At 39.2% G+C, this 17500-nt stretch overlaps 1 long non-coding RNA gene across 1 annotated transcript in view; it reads right to left on the reverse strand.

The window, feature by feature from the left end:
- The window catches only part of LOC135088680 (uncharacterized), a 72376-nt gene that overhangs the window by 29938 nt on the left and 24938 nt on the right, over positions 1-17500 (reverse strand). The window lies entirely within an intron of this gene.

Raw genomic sequence — 17500 nt, forward strand, 5'->3', positions numbered from 1 at the left:
CTCTCTCTCTCTCTCTCTCTCTCTCTCTCTCTCTCTCTCTCTCTCTCTCTCTCCACAGGAAAGCTGACCTATGACCTGAAATTCAGAGGTCAGCGCCTGAAGGAGAAAAAAAAATATATGACCCGATAATTCCCTTTAATCAGCTTAATACAAGCAAGCAATTAAGGTTCAGAGAGAGAGAGAGAGAGAGAGAGAGAGAGAGAGAGAGAGAGAGAGAGAGAGAGAGAGAGAGAGAGAGAGAGAGAGAGAGAGAGAGAGAGAGAGAGAGAGAGAGAGAGAGAGAGAGAGAGAGAGATTAGAGATAAATGCAAGCAAAATCGTTTGGCGAAAGCAAAGCAGGGAGACACGAAAGAGAGAAAGAGAAAGAAAAAAAGGTTGAAAGAAAGACAGATGGAATATGAAGGCAGGGGATCAGAGAGTACAGCATGGAAGTAGGAAAAAAAGAAAAAAAAACAATAAAAAAATGGAGAGAGAACAGAAGGCAGGGAGGGAAATAAGAAATAAAAAATGTGGATGAGAAATACAGGGGGGAGAGAGAGAGAGAGAGAGAGAGAGAGAGAGAGAGAGAGAGAGAGAGAGAGAGAGAGAGAGAGAGAGAGAGAGAGAGAGAGAGAGAGAGAGATGAAACCTAAACTGCTGTGTTCTAAGGCCGTTCGATCTAATTACCTCCCTTCCTCCCTCCCTTTCTTTCTCTTTCCCTCCCTTTGCCTCCATTTCCTCCGTTCACCCTCTCGCAATAACGTTCCCTCTAAGACACTAAAAACTACTGCCAGTCGGAGAGAGAGAGAGAGAGAGAGAGAGAGAGAGAGAGAGAGAGAGAGAGAGAGAGAGAGAGAGAGAGAGAGAGAGAGAGAGAGAGAGAGAGAGAGAGAGAGAGAGAGAATTACACAAATCAACACAAAATTACATAAATGAATGAAACAACAAAAAGAAAAAACATCTTTACTTTTGAATTAAGCGCTTTAGTACAAACATTCTCTCTCTCTCTCTCTCTCTCTCTCTCTCTCTCTCTCTCTCTCTCTCTCTCTCTCTCTCTCTCCCGCTGGCTGGAATATTCTACCAGCCAGGTCGAGGTCAGCGTAGGTCAACCTGGGTGGAAACAAATAACCATGTAACTTTTTGCAGTGTGGCCAGGTAAGTAAGAATTTCATGTAGACCTCTTTTTATGAGTCATGTTGTTGTTATTGTTGTTGTTGTTGTTGTTGTTGTTGTTGTAGCGGTGGTGGTGGTGATGGTGGTGGTTTATCGTTGCTATCACTATAATTTCAGTTGAAGGATTATTGCTTATTTATTTATTATTTTTGTTGATTTTACTATTACTGCTGCTGCTGCTGATGTTACTACTACTACTACTACTACTACTACTACTACTACTACTACTACTAGTAATAAGAAGAAGAAAGACGAAGAAGAAGAAAACAACAATTCTCAAGGAGGCTCATAACAATAGCATACGTGACAAACACCTTGTTTTTTTTCACACTTACATTTTTCTTTCTTTTATCCTCTTTTGTGTCTGCTTCTCTCTCTCTCTCTCTCTCTCTCTCTCTCTCTCTCTCTCTCTCTCTCTCTCTCTCTCTCTCTCTCTCTCTCTCCATCCACCTAACCTTATTTAACCTAACCCAACTATGACATCTCCACTCTCATCTCTCCTAATCTTTTTTTTTTTTTTATGTAGGAAGGACACTGGCCAAGGGCAACAAAAATCTAATAAAAAAAATGCCCACTGAAATGTCAGTCCCATAAAAGGGTCAAAGCAGTGGTCAAAAATTGATAAGTGTCTTGAAACCTCCCTCTTGAAGGAATTCAAGTCATAGGAAGGTGGAAATACAGAAGCAGGTAGGGAGTTCCAGAGTTTACCAGAGAAAGGGATGAATGATTGAGAATACTGATTAACTCTTGCGTTAGAGAGGTGGACAGAATAGGGGTGAGAGAAAGAAGAAAGTCTTGTGCAGCGAGGCCGCGGAAGGAGGGGAGGCATGCAGTTAGCAAGATCAGAAGAGCAGTTAGCATGAAAATAGCGGTAGAAGACAGCTAGATATGCAACATTGCGGCGGTGAGAGAGAGGCTGAAGACAGTCAGTTAGAGGAGAGGAGTTGATGAGACGAAAAGCTACACCTAAGTACCTAACCATTTAACAATCCAGGCAGCGTTACATACCAAACCAAACCCAATTACGAACCAAAAGACTCATAGCTTCACTTATATTCACTTCTACACACTTGCACTAATAGATCTCAGTAATATTACCCCAAGATCTGCCAGCCGGGGTTCCGAGAGGCGCTTGTCTGCAGTACTTGATTGACGGTCACAGTCACGAGGCGTAGCGGTCATCAGTGTCTCTGGGAATGTGGGGGAGGAACCATGAACGGGCGCGTGTTTCCTTGAGATGAGCGGAGGGGGCTCGTTGAAGAAGTCTTATGATAACGTTCAAGGGATGCTCTGTGTGTGTGTGTGTGTGTGTGTGTGTGTGTGTGTGTGTGTGTGTGTGTGTCCTCCTTTCCTCAGTTCTTATCCTTTTTTCCTTGTCTCCTTCTGGCAATGTAACGTTATCCTATCATATTTTCCTCTCTCTCTCTCTTTCTCTCAGACTCTCTTTCTTTCTCTCTCTCTCTCTGCTTTCTCTTTGTACATCTCGTTCTCTTTCTCTTTCTGTTTTTATCTTATTTTTCCTCTTAGGTTTCAATTGTCACTACTCGTCTTTCTGTCTGTCTCTCTTTCCCTTTATGTTTATACTTATTTTCTTCTGTCTACGTTTCCTTTTGTCCGTTTCTCTGCCCGTCTGTCAGGATGTCCACTCGTCCTTTTAAATGACTGTGTCTGTCTATCTGTCTCTCTATCTTTTCTGTTCTTTTTCTACTGTGCTTGGTTCTGTTTATTTCATTCTGTCTAATTCCTTGTCCGTCTATCGTATTTTTAACTGTCTCTCTCTGTCTGTTTGTTTCTCTGTGTGTCTGTTTGTCTCTGTCTGTCTGTTTGTCTCTGTCTGTCTGTTTGTCTCTGTCTGTCTGTTTGTCTCTTTCTGTTCTGTCACTCTGTCTTTCTGTCTCCGTCTCTTTGCCTGTCTCTGTCTCTCCCTCTCCCTTGCGACACACGGGGCCAGTCACCTCGGCTGCTCAACGCGACATTTCCACAAAGATTTCTGGCCTCATAGCGACTCCTCCCGCTCGTCCAATAACAGTGGTCTTTGTGGTAAGATTTTATACCCTTGGGAACGCCAGTGTTGCATGGTTTACTGCCGACCAAAGCCACTGTGTTGCTAAATTCGCTACGAGTACGACGGTGCGGCTTCCTGCGGCGAAAAGGTTCAACTTGACCAAGGTTTTGAAGTCAAGTCAACATTCCTCCTTTAGTTTTGCGGTACTTTAGGGCAAGGAGAGGAAATGCTGTTCTTTTTGCGTCCGTAATGCAGGTAGAAGTGAAATGCGAGTGAGAGGTGAGTGAGTGGGCGAGTGAGTGAGCTACGCAGGATTCGCATTCCTCACTAAGGTATTTCCAAAGGTATACTGGCGAAGGTTCAGACTCGAGGCCGTGTAATCTGATATGCATTTATCCGTCACGTGGGGGACTCGCTTAATCCTTCCTACTCTGCTATTCCTGCGCCGCGGTCAAGCGTCCATCACATTCAAGACGCATTAACCACAAACAGCGGCATTTACTGATAATGAGAGAGAGAGAGAGAGAGAGAGAGAGAGAGAGAGAGAGAGAGAGAGAGAGAGAGAGAGAGAGAGAGAGTTGGGTTCTTAGAGTAGAATATCGTGGTATTCATTCAGCACAATCTGTCTCACAGCGGCTCTACAATACACCTTGGCTTATTTTTAATTTAATCTGTTTCTATTTATGTTTAACAGTGTGGACGAGTTTGAGAGAGAGAGAGAGAGAGAGAGAGAGAGAGAGAGAGAGAGAGAGAGAGAGAGAGAGAGAGAGAGAGAGAGAGAGAGAGAGAGAGAGAGAGAGAGAGAGAGAGAGAGAGAGAGAGAGAGAGAGAGAGAGAGAGAGAGAGAGAGAGAGAATAGATTATCTTTAAAGATTACTTCCTTTGTGTTAGTTCCAATTTTCCTTTCATTTCGCCCCATTCTCTCTCTCTCTCTCTCTCTCTCTCTCTCTCTCTCTCTCTCTCTCTCTGAACTGAATCCTAACATCACCGCCAATCTTGCATATGTACATCCACACATCCATCCACACATCCACACGGCTACATAGTGTAAGGTCGCATCCTTTGGCTTGTGAAATATTAAACTGCATAGGAGGAGGAGGAGGAGGAGGAGGAGGAGGAGGAGGAGGAGGAGGAGGAGGAGGAGGAGGAGGAGGAGGAGGAGGAGGAGGAAGAGGAAGTGATATCACGGAAAAGGTTGAAAATATACGTGTAATGCATATATGTATAATATTGAGAGGCGAGGAGGGAAGACATGAAAGAAGAAAGAAGAAGGAGGAGGAGTAGGAGGAGGAGGAGGAGGAGATAAACGAAGAAGGAAAAGAAGAAGAAGAACAAGAAGAACAAGAACAAGAAGAACAAGAAGACACAAAAGGAAAAAAAAAAAGAAGAGGAAGAAAACAACCACAAATAATAACGAGCAACAACATAACAGTAACCTTACGAGAAAGAACATTAACAACAACAACAACAGCAACAACAACAACAACCACAACAACAACAACAACAAAAGCCATCCATCTCCCATCACCCTTACTCACTCACTCACCTCTTCTTAATTTCAAGCACCTGACTTTATTTGCGGACAAAGCACCTGCTGAGAAGACACCTGGGCGGGACTAATTACCCCTCGCCCACCTCTGGACACCTGGGAGGCTGCTAATTGTCGACTTTGCACACCTGGCTGACAACAATGGAGGGGGAGGAGAAGAGAGATAAGATGGAGGAGAAGGAGGAGGAGGAGGAGGAGGAGGAGGAGGAGGAGGAGGAGGAAAAAACAACAGCAACAGCAACAACAACATATGAATAAATGAAGGCGAGGAAGCTATAAAACAAAAACAAAAAAGAAAACAAAAAACGGAGAAAGGGAAAAGAACATTGAAGAAAAAGCAGAAAGAGGAAGAGGAAGAGGAAGACGAAGAGGAAGATGAAGCGGAAGAAAATAACTAAGGAGGAAAACTCGCCGCAGTTGAAAAATGACTTATGTAACAATCTCAGTAAAAAAAGAAAAGTTACGTAACTTATTACATAAAAGAAGAAAAAGTCGGATGCAAAAAAAACAAACAAACTTGTACTTGTTTTTCCTGTATATGCTAATCATTAATCTCTCTCTCTCTCTCTCTCTCTCTCTCTCTCTCTCTCTCTCTCTCTCTCTCTCTCTCTCTCTCTCTCTCTCTCTCTCTCTCTCTCTCTCTCTCTCTCTCTCTCTCTCTCTCACAGATAAAGCGATATGCAATTTTTTTTTACATAAAACTCAACTGACAGATTGTTACTCAAAAAAAGAAAAAAATGTAAACACTAAATATTTACGGAGCGGCCGACAGCGACAGCAGCAAAAAAAAAGTCACCGCTCTCTCTCTCTCTCTCTCTCTCTCTCTCTCTCTCTCTCTCTCTCTCTCTCTCTCTCTCTCCCTCTCTGGTACAGTGACAAGTGGCGGCGTTAGTAAGAGGGACGGGCGACCAATAGGAAGCACTTGTGTGTCTCTCTGCGTTCTTATTGGCAGAGAGGATTGCCAATTTCGAACCATAGGGGAGAGAGAGAGAGAGAGAGAGAGAGAGAGAGAGAGAGAGAGAGAGAGAGAGAGAGAGAGAGAGAGAGAGAGAGAGAGAGAGAGAGAGAGAGTGTACTATTTTTTAGGTGGGGTCGGGTTTAAACTCTCTCTCTCTCTCTCTCTCTCTCTCTCTCTCTCTCTCTCTCTCTCTCTCTCTCTCTCTCTCTCTCTCTCTCTCTCTCTCTCTCTCTCTCCCTCTCAGTTTTTAATTTCCTTATTTTTCAGTCAAATTAAGTAGTCATTTTAACTCCTGCAAGTTCATCACATTCATTTATATATACTTATCTTATGCAATGTACAATTAATTACATTTTTTTCTTACAAGCTGATGTGAGTACAGGTAATGTGTCAGTACTGATTGAAGTGTAGTAAAATTTATTCGTTCTTCTATGAATCCGTTTTGTCCTTTTTTCCCTACTTTTTTTTTCTTCCTGTATGCTTCTCTCTTTTTTATTTTTTTTTAATTTTTCTTCTTTTTTTTTTGTTTTTGTTGAAGTGTAAATGAATAAATGAAAAAGTGGCAGAGTATTATACGGTTTGTGGATAATTTTGAGATTCTGCCAAATGCTTCCTTGAATATCTTTTTGTTTGCGCACAAAGAAAAAAAATCAGTAAGACAATAAAAAATGGAGAGAAATGAAACAGCAGAGTTGAAAATTTAATAACAGAAGTGCTGAGATTCAATGGAAAAGAGAGATAAAAACAGGAAAAGAGAGATGAATATTTTATGCCTGAGTCTATTAAATCATACACATTTTTGTCCAGTGTTTTTAATGGTATTGGCTTATAATAAAACACAACCACAGGCGTAAAGATGGATAGAAAAAAAAAGGTTAAAATTCATAAACACAGGAAAAAAAAAGCCAAAAACGATTAGTTAAACACACACACACACACACACACACACACACACACACAATAGACCACACAAAAAAAAAAATAGAAGAAAAAAACAGCGTGACGAAATTAATTACGTCCCAAAAAACAGAAAAAAAGACAGGAAAAACAAATGACAAACTTAATTAACAAAAACAAAAAAACAAAAAATAAAACAAAACGAAATGGTAAAAATAATGAATATATAAAAAGCACGAACACAAAGCTTTACAAATTTACTTACACCATGTATTATTATTATTATTATTATTATTATTATTATTATTATTATTATCATTATTATTATTATTATTAGTAGTAGTAGTAGTAGTAGTACTAGTAGCAGTAGTAGTAGTAATAGTAGGTTAAGTTAGGTTAGGTTAGATTATATTAGGTTAGGTTAAGCTAAATAAGTTGGTTAGATTAAATTAAATTAGGTTACGCTAGTTTAGGTTAAGTTACGTTGGGTCGTAATATCACTTCGTTTTGGGCCTGTACACGCCGAAACATCCATTTCTTACACTTCGCCACGCATCATCTTAGTTATTTTTGCTTAGGTTGAATTAAGTTAGGTTATGTACAAACACAAAAAAAAAAAAGAAAAAATCCCCTTTCTTTTGGGACAATACGCACACAAACATGATCTCTTTACACGCACGCTCTAGGTAAAAACTGTTTGTGTAAGACATGATGCAAACTCGTGTCCGCGCCCTGCCTTACGCTGACCCGAGGGAGCCGCGACCCTTGTTCTCCCATGACCTTTGAATGAAGTCATCAATAGGTCAACCCACGCTGCAGGAGAACATGAGGTGTATGCATTGTTTATGGACAGAAAGAGAGAGAGAGAGAGAGAGAGAGAGAGAGAGAGAGAGAGAGAGAGAGAGAGAGAGAGAGAGAGAGAGAGAGAGAGAGAGAGAGAGAGAGAGAGAGAGAGAGAGAGAGAGAGAGAGAGAGAGAGAGAGAGAGAGAGAGAGAGAGTTTAAATTCGAAATGTCAATGAGCAATACAAAAATACTCAAGTTACCACAACCACTTAGTGAATACCAGTGAACAAAAAAAAAAAAAAAGAACGTAAATTTGTAAATACCAGTGAACATTTGCGGAAAGTCTTAGTATTGGAATGTTTCTTCCAGGAATACCAGAGAGAAAGTAGAAAGTGAAGTATGAACGTATAAATGCATTTTTTCTTCAACTTTGGCCTTTAGCGTGCCACAGATTGCTGGAATATTGTAAAATGGAGAAGGGAAGGCTGCAGGGCAATACCCGTCACGCGGCGAATGTACAGACCAAAACTATGACACAAAATAATATTGGTAATTTCCTGCAATCACAGTTACATTTCTGCAGTAACTTTATTTTACTTCCTGTGTCATAAAATCCATCTCCAAATTTTGTGTTGTGTCTGTACATGATAAAAGTGTTATATAGAACAATTTGTAGTAACTTTAACTATTTTCTCCTCTACAAAATATATGTCCAAATCCTGTGGTGTGCTTATTAAATATTAACATTACTTTCTCGATATTATTCCTTTTTAGTGATCTTTTTTTCCCTCATTCTATGTATTTCATTTTTTTTCTCCTGTGCAAAATACCAAACTTGCAAATTTTCATCTAACTGAAATATTTCTAATTTTTCCAACGATTCTTTATTCATTTCAGGATATTTTTCTTTTCATTGGTGTGTTTTTCACATTCCTTGCTTTTCATCACTTTATCTTGTACAAAATGAAAAACGTAAATTGTTGTCAAATATTTTTAATTTTTCCCACTGTCTATATATATATATATATATATATATATATATATATATATATATATATATATATATATATATATATATATATATATATATATATATATATATATATATATATATTTTTTATTTATTTATTTATTTTTTTTTTTCTTTACGATACTTTTTTTCTTTCCAGTATTTTTTTTTCCAAATTTGCTTTTCCGTAATTTTTCTCTAGCACAAAATACTAAACATTTTTTTTTATTTAACAGCAATATCATAATTTCTCCCATGGTATACAAAGTTTTCCTTTCACGATATCTTTTCCCCTATAGGAGACATTTTTTCCCCTCATTCATAATTTTTCTTCTCTACAAATAAAAATCTAGAACATATAATCTTTCTTTTATTCAACTGCAATAATTTTTTTTTTCTACGATATATATTTTTTCCCCTTTCTTCATGGAATTGCCTTCTCGTTTTCCTTCGCGCCTTTCCACGCTCTTATAAAATTTCCTGCATTCCTCGTGTTTCTTCCGTCTCCTTGCACACACACCTTTCTTCCGCTCCAGTTCCTCCATTATTTTCTCTCTTTCCACGTTATTCTTCCTTTTTTTCGCCTCCCTCGTCCGAATATTTATTATCGTTACTTTATCTGCCTTGTTTTCAAAAGTACTCCTATTTTTTGCATCACACGACCCACCATCTCTCTCTCTCTCTCTCTCTCTCTCTCTCTCTCTCTCTCTCTCTCTCTCTCTCTCTCTCTCTTTGACCCACATCCTAAAGAAAATGGAAGGATAAAATATAATTAAAGTCAAGGAAAGGAAGAGAATGAAAAAAAAAAAAAATAAATAAAACTAGAGAAGAAGAAGAAGAGGTGTGTGTATCTTCACCTTTCAGAAACATGACACATCTGAAATGAAGAGAGAGAGAGAGAGAGAGAGAGAGAGAGAGAGAGAGAGAGAGAGAGAGAGAGAGAGAGAGAGAGAGAGAGAGAGAGAGAGAGAGAGAGAGAGAGAAATATGACCTTCACAAGCAGCACAAAAGCAGACGAAATTACGAAAGAAGAGGAGAAGAAAAGAAGAAGAAAACAAGACGAAGAAGAAGAAGAAGAAGAAGAAGAAGAAGGTGAACAAAAAAATAAGAGCCAGTAGAACAAGAATAAAAACAAGAATTCCGAAGAAGAAGAAGAAGAAGAAGAAGAAGAAGAAGAAGAAGAAGAAGAAGAAGAAGAAGAAGAAGAAGAAGAAGAAGAAGAAGAAGAAGAAGAAGAAGAAGAAGAAGAAGAAGAAGAAGAAGAAGAAGAAGAAGAAGAAGAAGAAGGTGAACAAAAAATAAGAGCCAGTAGAACAAGAATAAAAACAAGAATTCCGAAGAAGAAGAAGAAGAAGAAGAAGAAGAAGAAGAAGAAGAAGAAGAAGAAGAAGAAGAAGAAGGTGAACAAAAAAAATAAGAGCCAGTAGAACAAGAATAAAAACAAGAATTCCGGAGAAGAAGAAGAAGAAGAAGAAGAAGAAGAAGAAGAAGAAGAAGAAGAAGAAGAAGAAGAAGAAGAAGAAGAAGAAGAAGAAGAAGAAGAAGAAGAAGAAGAAGAAGAAGAAGAAGAAGAAGAAGAAGAAGAAGAAGAAGAAGAAGAAGAAGAAGAAGAAGAAGAAGAAGAAGAAGAAGAAGAAGAAGAAGAAGAAGAAGAAGAAGAAGAAGAAGAAGAAGAAGAAGAAGAAGAAGAAGAAGAAGAAGAAGAAGAAGAAGAAGAAGAAGAAGAAGAAGAAGAAGAAGAAGAAGAAGAAGAAGAAGAAGAAAACGAAGAAGAAGAAGAAGAAGAAGAAGAAGGACGACAACAACAACAACAACAACAACAACAACAACAACAACAACAACAACAACAACAACAACAACAACTACACCACCATCACCATCACCACCACCACCACCACCACCAATCCTTCTGAGCTGCGAATAAAAACTAAAAAACAAAACACACAAAGGCAAAATAAAGAGAAACACGTCTTGTACAGGTAGAATCAAGGCGAAAAGGGTCAAGGTGAGCGTCTTATACAAGGCTTAGGAGAATCTGCAGGAAACCAGTAAAAGAGAGGAAAGAAACAAGGAGAAGAGGAGGAGAAGGAGGAGGAGGAGAAGGAAGAGGAAAAGGAGGAGAAGGAGGAGGAAAGACAAGAGTGTAAAAGCGGAGTAGGACAAGAAGGATGGAGAGAGAGAGAGAGAGAGAGAGAGAGAGAGAGAGAGAGAGAGAGAGAGAGAGAGAGAGAGAGAGAGAGAGAGAGAGAGAGAGAGAGAGAGAGAGAGAGAGAGAGAGAGAGAGAGATCAGACTTAAAGCGGGAAAGACGGAAAAGACGAAGGAAGAGAAGGAACAATACAAAAGTGGAATATGGAAACAGAAGGAAGGAAGAAGGAAGGAAGGAAGGAAGGAAGGAAGGAAGGAAGGAAGGAAGGAAGGAAGGAAGGAAGAAAGGAAGGAAGGAAGGAAGGAAGGAAAAGAATAACAAGTGGTGGAATACAAAACAAAAATGAGATGGGAAAAAATAGAGGAACAGCAAAACGAAAAGGAAGAAAAGAAAGAAGAGGGGAAAGGGAAACATTAGAACTAGGAAATGGAAAAAGGAGGAAGGAATGGAGAGGAGAGAAGCTAGGAGAAAAAAAGTCTGGAATGAAGAGAGAGAGAGAGAGAGAGAGAGAGAGAGAGAGAGAGAGAGAGAGAGAGAGAGAGAGAGAGAGAGAGAGAGAGAGAGAGAGAAAAGAGGAAGATGTAAAGGAGGATCAGAACGAGGAAGAGGAGCAGGAACAGGAGAGCTAGAGTCATGAAGGAGGAAAAAAAGAAAGGAAGGAAGAAGGGAGAGGAGGGAGAGAAGGGAGGGGGGAGGGAGAGAGGAAGGAAATGTGAGAGCTTGGCTATAAGAAGGATGAGGGAGAGAATGAGAACAGTTAGAGGAAATGAAATACACTTCAGGTTAAAAGATAAAAACTGTCTCTCTCTCTCTCTCTCTCTCTCTCTCTCTCTCTCTCTCAAGACGCATCGGTTTTCCTCTCCCCAGCGTCACTTGCGATATGAAAGCGTGTATATTCTAACCTTGCTGCAGTATATCCCACAAAAATGCTTTCTTTCCATCCACTTGTATAATTTAAGACTTTTCTGCCACTTACATCAGCTCTCGTGTCTGTCCGTCTGTTCGTCTTTGTCTGTTTGTATGTCTGTTTGTTTGTCTGTTTGTCTACCTGCTTGTCTGCCTTTGTCTTTCTCTTTTCTCTCTCTGATTAACCAACTAGTAACTTGCAAATAAAACTGAGAGAGAGAGAGAGAGAGAGAGAGAGAGAGAGAGAGAGAGAGAGAGAGAGAGAGAGAGAGAGAGAGAGAGAGAGAGAGAGAGAGAGAGAGAGAGAAAATAAACAATTTAAAAGGATTAGATAACAAATGAAGGAATTTTCGTAAGGAAAGGAAACTCATTGACAAGGATTACGCCAATAGCATCTCTTTTGTTTCTCTTTCTCTCTATTTCTCTATTTCTTTACTTCTCCCTCGCAGTTCTTTTCTTTTCATCGCGTCTCTATCTCTCTCTTTCAATCTTTTCAGCCTCACCTTATTTTTCTTTGCCACGGTTTCTTTTTCTCTTTATAAAATCGTAAATTGAATGAACTAAAGAAGCGAATACAGATGAAACACACAAGAGAAACTGGAATGAAAGCGACGATGGATAAACAGGAGTAGAAAGAGAAAGAGAAAAAAAAAAGGAAAAGCAATTGAAAGGCGTTGTGAATGTACACAAAACAAAACACTAAAAGAGAAAAAATAGTAGGAGAAAGAAAGGAAGGAAGGAAGAAAAAAAGAGAAATAGAAACAGAGAGAAGGGATGGTAACTGAACAAACAAAAAGAAGGAAAAAGAGAGGAAACTGAGAAAAAGGAAGGTGAGAAAAATAAAGCAGGAGATAAAGGAGAGGGAGGGAGATTGATGGAGGACGGAGGAAGAGAGAAAGAGGGAGAAATGAGAAGGAAAAAAGACATGGTGATGGTGGTAGTGGTGGTGGTGGTGGTGGGGAGGGAGGTGGGAAGGAGGGAAGGAAAACAGGATGGAGGAAAGGAGAAGAGTGGAGGAATTTATCTTTCACCTCCAGCACCTCATTTGTTTCCTCCAGTCAGGTAATATAAATGTAAAGAGATAAAGAAACAACAACAACAACAACAACAACAACAACAACAACAACAACAACAACAACAACAAACAGAACAACAAGCAAGAAGAATAAACTAGTTGATGCATGAATGGCAATAAACAAACAATTTCGGAAAGCAAACAACACACAAACACACACACACACACACACACACACACACACACACACACACACACACACACACACACACACACACACACACACACACACACGTATTTTGTAATTCAGATATTTTCTTTACTTCCCGTCCATTGCTTTCCAAATCCAGAGAAATCAATATTTCTTTTTCTTTTTCTTCCTTATTCCCTATCCTTCTTCTTCTTCTTCTTCCATTTTCCTTCCTTTTTAGAACTCAACTTCTAACAGCGAGAACAGCGAGAGAACAGCGAGAGAGAGAGAGAGAGAGAGAGAGAGAGAGAGAGAGAGAGAGAGAGAGAGAGAGAGAGAGAGAGAGAGAGAGAGAGAGAGAGAGAGAGAGAGAGAGAGAGAGAGAGAGACCAAGACGAAGAGAGAAAATTGGGGAAACATAAACGAAGCGAAAGAAAATTTACATGAACGTTGGACGAAAAAAAAAAAAAAGTAGGAAGCAAAGAAAAATAAAAAAAACGACACTACGTAAAAATGAATCTTTACAGGTTTTGGGAATCGGAAAATCTATTTCAAAGTCGTGTACCAGCAAACCAGTGGCCGCCAGACACGAGACGGAGGCCAGAACTCAGCCCGGAATTAAGGGGGAAGCAGGAAGCGACGGGAAGGACGTCTGGCGATAGAGAGAGAGAGAGAGAGAGAGAGAGAGAGAGAGAGAGAGAGAGAGAGAGAGAGAGAGAGAGAGAGAGAGAGAGAGAGAGAGAGAGAGAGAGATGACGATATGAGTAAAAATGACTAAACATGAGAAAAAAATTATTAGATATGAGTGAAAAAGACTAATTATCAAAACACATATGAACAAAAAAGACTAGAAATGCGAGAAGATATGAATAAAAATGACTATATAGGAATAAAAACAATAAGACAAGACTAACATACTAACTCCAACTACCACCACCACAACAACAACAACAACAAGCATCACCACCACTACCATTACCACCACCATCATGACCAGCTCAATAGAAGACTTAACCTACGCCCAGAAGGTCAACAAGAAAGAAGAAAACGTAATAGGGGATAAAGTTAGTGTCCTCGCTCCCCTAATGTGGTACAAAAAACAAACATTACTTTCCCACGTGCTGAGAAAAACAAGTAAATTTTCCTCCACCGCCGCCGCCGCCTGCACCTTCACACAATATCAGTGACAGAAAAACACGGCGCAGAGACCTCTAGTGGGGAAAAACACCGACCAGGAACTGTTTTGTACTGCACACACACACACACACACACACACACACACACACACACAGAGGGACGCACGGAATGCCAAACTAAGCTGTCGCAATGAAAACGGAACGTGCTAGAATAAAAGAAAACGAAAAGAAGATAGTAGTTTATAATACATGACTACTACTACCACTATTCATATTTCTACTACTACTGCTGCTACTACTACTACTACTACTACTACTACTACTACTACTACTACTACTACTATTACTACTACTACTACTACTAAAGGTGAAAGAGCAGAAAACAAGATATATAAAAGAAAGAATAAAAAAAAAGAACCTGGGATTAAAGAAAGGGGATAGAGTATTGAGATGAGATGAGAGAGACAGAGAGAGAGAGAGAGAGAGAGAGAGAGAGAGAGAGAGAGAGAGAGAGAGAGAGAGAGAGAGAGAGAGAGAGAGAGAGAGGCAGGCAACAGACATATAGGCAAGCAGAGAGAGAGAAAAAAAAATAAAAAAAAACAACGAACTCCACCAAATCTGTATGTATCTCGTGCTTTGCATAAAAGACTAACCACAAAATCTTGGAACCTTTTCTGAATTTTATCTCTTAAGTTTCCTGTAGTAATCACGGGGGAGGGGAAACCTGGAGGAGGAGGAGGAGGAGGAGGAGGAGGAGGAGGAGGAGGAGGAGGAGGAGGAGGAGGAGGAGGAGGAGGAGGAGGAAAAATGCAAGGCTCTTATGGTCTGGGAGGAAAAAAATGGACACACAAATTCAATCTGCGTCTACTTTTGATACACATTTTTTTCTTTTATTTTCTCAACACGTGTATTTTTTTTTTCACACAGCAATTCTACATATGTGTTTAATATCAAGGACTCTAAAAATGACGTATGTTTTGTGTAATTGGTGTGATTTTTTTTTTTTTTTTTTGTATAACGAGGAAGAATAAGAAAGAAATGCAAAGGAAGAAGGAGGAAAGTAAGTAAGAAAGGCAGGAAGGAGGGGAAGGAAGGAAGTAATGTAAATATGAATCTTGATGTGATGGAGCATTTGGTGAAAGTTCTGACAACAACAACAACAACAACAACAACAACAACAACAACAACAACAACAACTACTACTACTACTATTACTACTACCACCACAACAACAGCAATCACCCAAACCATACAGTACCACCACGATAACCACCACCACCACCACTACCAACAACAACCAACAAAAACAGCAACAACCAAAAGGAACAGTTAATAACACCCCACCTCTCTCTCTCTCTCTCTCTCTCTCTCTCTCTCTCTCTCTCTCTCTCTCTCTCTCTTTCTGACCGTGACACGCAGCATGGCCAGCCAGCACACAGCACCAAACATCATTTCAGAGTTCCGTGACCCGGCCGTCCCGTAAACAGCCCAGCTCTCCACCTTTGAACGAGACTAATTAACCAGCTGAGTCTCGCCCTTTGATGAATTACTGAGAAAGACTGGCGGCATCAGACGGAACAGTGTGTACGTGTGTGTGTGTGTGTGTGTGTGTGTGTGTGTGTGTGTGTGTGTGTGTGTGTGTGTGTGTGTGTGTGTGTGTGTGTGTGTTACAAAGTTACAAAGGAAAATTTTAGTAATATTCTAGTTAACTGCAAAGAGAAATGATGTTGTATGAATTGAATGAAAGAGAGAAAAAAAGTGATGTTATTTTAACACTGATGTGATTCCTATTATTTCATCTAAAGGGTTAAGCAAGGGTGAGTTTAATGCTCCTTTATGTTATGATGGCAAAGGTGAATTTTTCTTAAGACATAATATACGATAAATTTAAATATTTACTTGGTTTTATTCGTTATTTGCTTTTTCTTTTTTTTTCATATTTGCTATCCATGCCCCCCCCCTCTCTCTCTCTCTCTCTCTCTCTCTCTCTCTCTCTCTCTCTCTCTCTCTCTCTCTCTCTCTCTCTCTCTGACAAATAAACACGCTTACTTTATCTTATTACAGCAATATACGCTTCTATTTTCCGGAATATTTCAACGTTACATTATTTTTTTCTCTCATGCAGAATCAACATGAATAGCGTTTACATTGCACCAACGCATATACAATTTACAAGCACACTTACTTTTTTCCATCTTTTCAAAACACACAAACGTTTTCACACCACATTAACAACTATCTACAATACATTTTCTATATTTTAGCCTGTTTGTTTTACTAGCCTGTTTGCATTTACTCTTTTTTTTGTTTTACTGTTTAGCAGCACATTAATAAATATTTGCAACACTTTTACTTTATTTCCTCGCCACATTTCAAAACAGTATTTTTTTTTAACAGCAAATATACAAGTTTTCCAGTACATTTACTTTTCTGTCAACTTTTCAAAACACACAAACTTTTCAACAGCACACTTACAAATATCAACAATACATCTTTTCAAAATGGACTTTTTATTTATCTATTTATTTTCTTTTTACTATCTAACAACATAATTATAAGTATTTGCAGCGTATCTACTCCTTATTTTCCATTGCTATTTTTTACACTACATTTCCCTCATGACGCGAACTTGCATAAGACTAATGACGTGGGAGTGTGGGGCAGTAAAGCTGTTTTAAGCTTAGATATCATCTACATAATTAACAAGTCATAATGATGGTTGGTATCGAATGTACACACACACACACACACACACACACACACACACACACACACACACACACACACACACACACACACACACACACACACACATACCTACACACACACTATGAAAAAAAACAAGAAACAAAGAAGTCAAGCTTACTTTTTATTCCATGGCTTGGTTTAGTAATTATAGAAATTATTATAAATTCATACATGCTGCTATATCGTGAAGTGAAACTGGATGTAGATGAGTAGATAGATAAGTTAATAGACAGATAGATAGATAGATAGACAGGAAGACAGGTAGATAGATACATATATAGACGAATGATTAGAGGGATTTTAATAGATAGGAATGGAAATACGTAGGTAAATATATACAGAGAGAGAGAGAGAGAGAGAGAGAGAGAGAGAGAGAGAGAGAGAGAGAGAGAGAGAGAGAGAGAGAGAGAGAGAGAGAGAGAGAGAGAGAGAGAGAGACGTATAAAAAACTCACGTAACTTAGCAACGAATACCAAATAAATCACACAAGAAAAAGAAACATTCCTCTTCACTTTCCTTCACTACGCAACTAAAAACACGAGCAAGGGGAAGCGAAAACAGGTAAAAAATTCATTAAGTTACCTGGACGCTCCCGAGAAGGTATGAGTTATGAGGCCAATTAGCTAAATAAAAGGACGTGAAGTAGTAGTAGTAGTAGTAGTAGTAGTAGTAGTAGGGACCATATTCTGAAACACTTCTGCACTACATTTCTACATTCAAGAATCTTTATTTAAAATTACACTGGTTTCAATTTTAATTATGTTTTTACGCCTCTAGTGACAGATTAACAAGAATCCTACATTACAAAAACTAAAAACACTCATGAGAACGCGGCTAATCATCTCAGTGGCATTTAAAAACAGTCGTGGCGAGAAACAAAGACCAAGCGAGCAGAACGTTTCACAATACACACGTACGAGTAGGAGGAGGAAGAGGAGGAGGACATGGGAACCAGCCCAGAGTCTTCCCACAACCAGATATTCATGTACACGCTAAGTCTCC

The sequence above is a fragment of the Scylla paramamosain genome, chromosome 31, assembly GCF_035594125.1.
Source record: "Scylla paramamosain isolate STU-SP2022 chromosome 31, ASM3559412v1, whole genome shotgun sequence".
NCBI lineage: Eukaryota > Metazoa > Arthropoda > Malacostraca > Decapoda > Portunidae > Scylla > Scylla paramamosain.